Source organism: Chiloscyllium plagiosum, chromosome 38 (genome assembly GCF_004010195.1).
Source record: "Chiloscyllium plagiosum isolate BGI_BamShark_2017 chromosome 38, ASM401019v2, whole genome shotgun sequence".
Classification (NCBI taxonomy): domain Eukaryota; kingdom Metazoa; phylum Chordata; class Chondrichthyes; order Orectolobiformes; family Hemiscylliidae; genus Chiloscyllium; species Chiloscyllium plagiosum.
This window is the reverse complement of record NC_057747.1, coordinates 24,659,841-24,665,840: the sequence shown is the minus strand read 5'-3', so window position 1 is coordinate 24,665,840 and position 6,000 is coordinate 24,659,841. Positions and strand designations below refer to the sequence as shown.

The window sequence follows — 6,000 nt, the reverse complement described above, 5'->3', positions numbered from 1 at the left end:
CTACCGTGGGGAACCTTATCAAACGCCTTACTAAAATCCATATATACCACATCTACCGCTTTCCCCTCATCAACCTCTTTCGTCACCTTTTCAAAGAATTCAATAAGGTTTGTGAGGCACGACCTGCCCTTCACAAAACCATGCTGACTATCCTTGATCACATTATTCCTATCCAGATGTTCATAAATCCTATCCCTTACAATTCTCTCTAAGACTTTGCCCACAACAGAAGTGAGACTCACCGGCCTATAGTTACTAGGGTTATCCCTACTCCCCTTCTTGAACAAGGGAACCACATTTGCTAGCCTCCAGTCTTCTGGCACTACTCCTGCACTACAGCCAAGCTTTGAGTGGCATAATAATGTTTGGAGTGTGAATAACCTTCAGCCTGTTGTAACTGAGTTGTACATCTGTCAAGGTCACTGAACTCACAAAGTTGGGTTGATAAGTGACACCGCCCACTGGGGTGGCCTTCTGACCTGGCGAGGTGATCTCTAACCTCACATGCTGGACTCTCGGCCTAGCCTGACGAGGCAATCTCTAACCCGACATGGTGGTCCCTCAGCCTGGCCTGGTGTGGCAATCACTAACCCCACATGCTGGTCTCTTGGCCCGGCCTGACGAGGCAATCGCTAACTCCACATGGTGGTGGCTCGGCCCGACGTGGTCTCGATGTAGACATCTGGTCTTCAGTGATTCCTCAAAGTGTGGTTCCATTGTGGCTAAAAACTTAAAGACTGTAATGTTTGAACTTTCAGCTTTATTTCTTTATCTGGTATTTAACACTAAGAAGGAGTCACCACTATAAATATTACAATGTTTGACTTTTAGCTTTGTTCTTTCTTTCTACCTTATTCTTCAGATTCTGTACTTTGGTACTTGTACCTAAAATGGCATCCTGTATGGCAATGTCATACACTTTTCCCTGTGTAACTGTACTTCAGTAATTGAGTACACACAACAATAAAATCAAAATCCATTTTTAAAACAATTGATGTTCACGTCATGCATGTACCAAGCAATGATCATAGTCAGCAAGAAAGAATCTAACCATCTTCTGTTATGGACCAGACCAAAACCCCTTCAAATGTAGCAAGAGGATGGCCTCAACGCTAATGTTTATCTTTCTTGAAGGCAAGTATAAGGTGCTGTGTTCCAGATGTAATTAAATTGGTCACGCTATTCAGCTTTAAGCTAAACACACTTTATTCTTGCACTCAGTTAAAGTACAAACAAAATTAAGAAGAATTGGTATAACTTTTAACTCTTTTGGAACACCTAACAGAATAATAGCTTATTTAACTAATATACAGTAACTGTTCTGATATAGTAAAATCCCATAAACATACCCTTGGCAAAGGCAAATTCAGTAAAATAGATTGTCTGACATGTGATGTTTATCCAATCTGGGAGAAAAGAGAAATTCTGTCAGAGAGAGAGAGAGAGAGAATTCCGTATTTTTGCTGAACCAGAGAGAGCTGTATAGCAGCTTCCACGGCCAACTTCAAAACCCCAACAACCACTGAAAGTTAAACTGAAACCCTGCTTCTGTGGGAGCATAACTCCACCTCTTTGTGCTGTTTCTTTTATTCTAAACTTTCTAAAAAAAAAATCCCAGGGCCTCACAAGCTGTCTACTTTATAGTTTGGAATAGACCACTCAATTTCTCTCGGTCAAAACCTCTCTTCAAAAACAACCAGAAAAAATCCAGCTGTCAAAGCCATAGTATCATCACACTCCCTGTGGAGCAACAGACCAGAAACCTCATGGAGCCCAGCCCATGACTAACCACGGTATTTAAGAGTAGACCAGAGGTGAGGCATCCTGCAGCAGGTAATTCATCTCCTGACTCCCCAAAGCCTGTCCACTATCTACAGGGCACAAGGCAGGAGTGTGATGGAATACTCCCCATTCACCTGGATGGGTGCAGCTCCAACAACACTTGATACTGTCCAGGACAAAGCAGTCCACTTGATTGGCACTACATTCACAAAATTTACTCCTTTCACCATCAATGCAGAGTAGTAGCATGTGTATGCACCATCTACAAGCTACACTGTAGAAATGGCTCCTCCAGCAGCAACCTCCAAACCTGCCTACTCTACCACCAAGAACATCATCGTTGCAAGATCCATTCCGTCCTCCCCAACGTTGCACACCATCCTGGTTTGGAAATCTATCGCTGCTGCTGTTGACTATTGTTCGGTCAGAATCCTGGAGCTCCCTTCCCAACTGTGGGGAGTCCCAGCATCCTCAGACTGTAACTAGAGTCATAGAGACCTACAGCACAGAGACAAGCCCTTTGGCCCAAACTGGTTCCTGCTGACCAAAATATCCATCCACACTGACCCCTGCACTTGGCCCATAGCCTGAATGATTAGTAACTAGAGTCATAGAGACCTACAGCACAGAGACAAGCCCTTTGGCCCAAACTGGTTCCTGCTGACCAAAATATCCATCCACACTGACCCCATTTCCCTGCACTTGGCCCATAGCCTGAATGATTATGGTTATTCGAGAGAGAGTCATAGAGATGTACAGCATGGAAACAGACCCTTGGTCCAACGTGTCCATGCCAATCAGATATCCCAACCTAATCTAGTCCCATTTGCCAGCTTTTGGCCCATATCCCTCTAAATCCTTCCAATTCATATACCCATCCAAATGCCTTTTAAATGTTGCAATTGTACCAGCCTTCACCACTTCCTCCGGCAGCTCATTTCCATGCAAGCACTAGCCTGTGTGTCGCCCCCTTAGGTCCTTTTTAAACCTTTCTCTTCTCACCCTAAACCTATGCCCTCTAGTTCTGGACTCCCCCACCCCGGGGAAAAGACATGGTCCATTTATCCTATCCATGCACCTCATGATTATATAAACCACTATAAGGTCACCCCTCAGCCTCCGACGCACCAGGGAAAACAGCCCCAGCCTCTCCCTATAGCTCAAATCCTCCAACCCTGGCAACATCCTTGTAAATCTTTTCTGAACCTTTCAGCTCAGATCCTAAATTCAATGTGATGGTTGTCATGTCACATTCTTTCCATAAATTCTTTGATACTCTGTACTGTGACTTAGCCCAGTGATATTGAATGAATGCATTGAATTAGATTTATTGCTATGAACTCAAATGAGTACAGTGAAAACTTTATAAGTCGCCACTTACAGTATCACCTTAGCTACAAAGACACCCTTAGTTACAGACTAGAGGAGTGAAGAAAATAAGTTACATTCCAGCTATACGTGGTATAATCCTGGGTCAGTTACATTACAGCTATACATGTTATAACCCTGGGTCAGTTATAATACAGCTGTACACGGTATAACCCTGGGTCAGTTACATTACAGCTATACATGGTATAACCCTGGGTCAGTTATAATACAGCTGTACACGGTATAACCCTGGGTCAGTTATAATACAGCTGTACACGGTATAACTACCAGTCAGTTACATTACAGCTATACACAGTATAACCACGGGTCAGAAACACAAGAAGAATCAAAGTTAAAAAGACAACCATGGCAGTATCTCTCCAGGTATTGTCCAGCATGCAAGAATGTAACCACCAAGCCAAGGATCAGTCAGGAGGTCGTTGGTCGCAGAATCTTGGCTCTCAGAATCCAAATAGTATGACAGGGCAATTAATAATGGCAAAAAAAAATGTTGTGTTGGTTATATTGCCAAATTAGTTGGAATTAAAAGCTATGAAGGGTGTGCCAAAATTTTGTAGCTCTCGTACCATTACTGAAATGGGAGTAAAACTCATAATACCAAAAAAGAGAAAATGCTGGAAAATCTCAGCAAGTCTGGCAGCATCTGTAAGGAGAGAAAAGAGCTGACGTTTCGTGTCTAACTGACCCTTTGTCAGCTTTGACAAAGGGTCAATTAGACTCGAAACGTCAGCTCTTTTCTCTCCTTATAGATGCTGCCAGACTTGCTGAGATTTTCCAGCATTTTCTCTTTTTTGGTTTCGGATTCCAGCATCCGCAGTAATTTGCTTTTATCTCATAATACCAAGCTGTTTATGAGAGCAATGCATTGAAAGTCGTTGGTGGAAGCAGATATAGTTGTAACTTTCTAAAGAGCATTGGAGTAAATACTTCAAGGGAAGACACTCGCAAGGGTGTGAGGTCATTCAGATGGCTCGCTGCAGAGCCTAACACCAGCACAATGGGCCAAATGGCCTCCTGCTGTGCTGTACGATCCCAACTTATGTAACTCCACAAATTTGCAGCTCACTCCATTGCAAAAACCAACCTTCCTTCCACAGCCTCCGTCTATACTTCCCACTGCCTCAGGAACGCAGCAACATAATTAAAGACCCCTCCCAACCCTGATTATACTCTCTTCCAACCTCTTCCATCAGCAGAATATACAAAAATTTGAAAACACGTACAACAGATTGAAGAACAGCTTCCTCCCCACTGCTATCAGACTTACAAATGGACTTTTATTAGGGTTGACCTTTCTCTGCACTTTCTGTAGCTTTAACATTATATTTTGCATTTTGTTCTGTTACTCTGTATTTATGTAAGGTTTGATTTGTCTGGATAGCACGCAAAACATTACTTTTCACTGTATCTCGGTACGTGACAATAACAAATCAAATCAAAATTCAGTATCATGAATAGCCAAGCAGCAAGGTTATGTGGACTGAGCCAAAATAAAGTGTAAAGAAATTACCTATCATGATGGATGGTTTTTGTTTGTGAAATCAGGACAATCAGAAATTTCAAATTTCGGCCTGACGGTGACTCAGTGGTTAGCACTGTAGCCTCAAAGCACCAGGGTCCTAGGTTCGATTCCAGCCTCGGGTGACTGTCTGTGTGGAGTTGGCACATTCTCCCCATGTCTGCGTGGGGTTTCCTCTGGGTGCTCCGGTTTCCTCCCACAGTCCAAAGATGTGCAGGTTAAGTGAATTGGCCATGCTACATTGCCCGTAGTGTTGGGTGCATTAGTCAGAGGGGAATGGGTCCGGGTGGGTTACTCTTCGGAGGGTCGGTGTGGAATTGTTGGGCCTGTTTCCACACTGTAGGGAATCTAATCTAGTCTAATCTAATCTAATGAACTACTCAATCACAGTCCTTCAATAACCCTTCCTGCTTCATCTCCACTATTCAGTGTCTGAATACCGTGCCAATGGAAATCTCTGTTGGAGTTTATAAATGATCAATCTCCAATGTAATTACTTTAATTTGTATTTATCTTCATTTTGAATTAACGAGCTGAGACACTGAAGCTCTACAAATCTGCCATGTGGCTTTGCTGTGTGAGACATTGAGGAGACTTGAGGTTGTCCATAACTGATTTGATTAACTGGTTAAATACATTAAATTGTAACACTGAAAATGAGCTTTCATTCAGTGCGTCTTCTACCTCATCATTGCTTCTTTTTCCTTCTCTGTCAATGTTCTTGATCCACTTGCCACTGAACACCTGATAACCGCAATGAATGATGTCCACACCCTGGGCTAAAACCATAAGACATAGGAGTAGAAATTAGGCCATTCAGCCCATCAAGTCTGCTCTGCCATTCAATCATGGCTGATAAGTTTCTCAACCCCATTCTCCCACTTTCTCCCCGTATCCCTTAACTCCCCTGACAATCAAGAACCTATCCATCTCCATCTTGAACATACTCAATGGCCTGGTCTCCACAGCCTTCTGTGGCAGTGAATTCCATAGATTCCCCACTCTTGGGCTAAAGTGGTTTCTCCTTATCTCCGTTCTGAAAGGTCTTCCCTTTACTCTAAGGCTGTGCCCTCGGGCCCTAGTCTCTCCTGCCAATGGAAACATCTTCCCAACATCCACTCTGTCCAGGCCATTCAATACTCTGTATGTTTCAATTAGATCCCCCCTCATCCTTCTCAACTCCATCAATTATAAACCCAAAGTCCGCAAATGTTCCTCATATGTTAAGCTTTTCATTCCTGGGACCATTCTCATGAACCTCCTCTGAACATGCTCCAGGGCCTGTACATCCTTCCTGAGATTTGGGACCC

The 6,000-nt window shown here is 43.3% G+C and overlaps 1 protein-coding gene across 3 annotated transcripts in view; it reads left to right on the top strand.

The window, feature by feature from the left end:
• The window catches only part of cdh23 (cadherin-related 23), a 799,974-nt gene that overhangs the window by 125,329 nt on the left and 668,645 nt on the right, over positions 1 to 6,000 (top strand). The gene's annotated exons all lie outside the window — the stretch shown is intronic.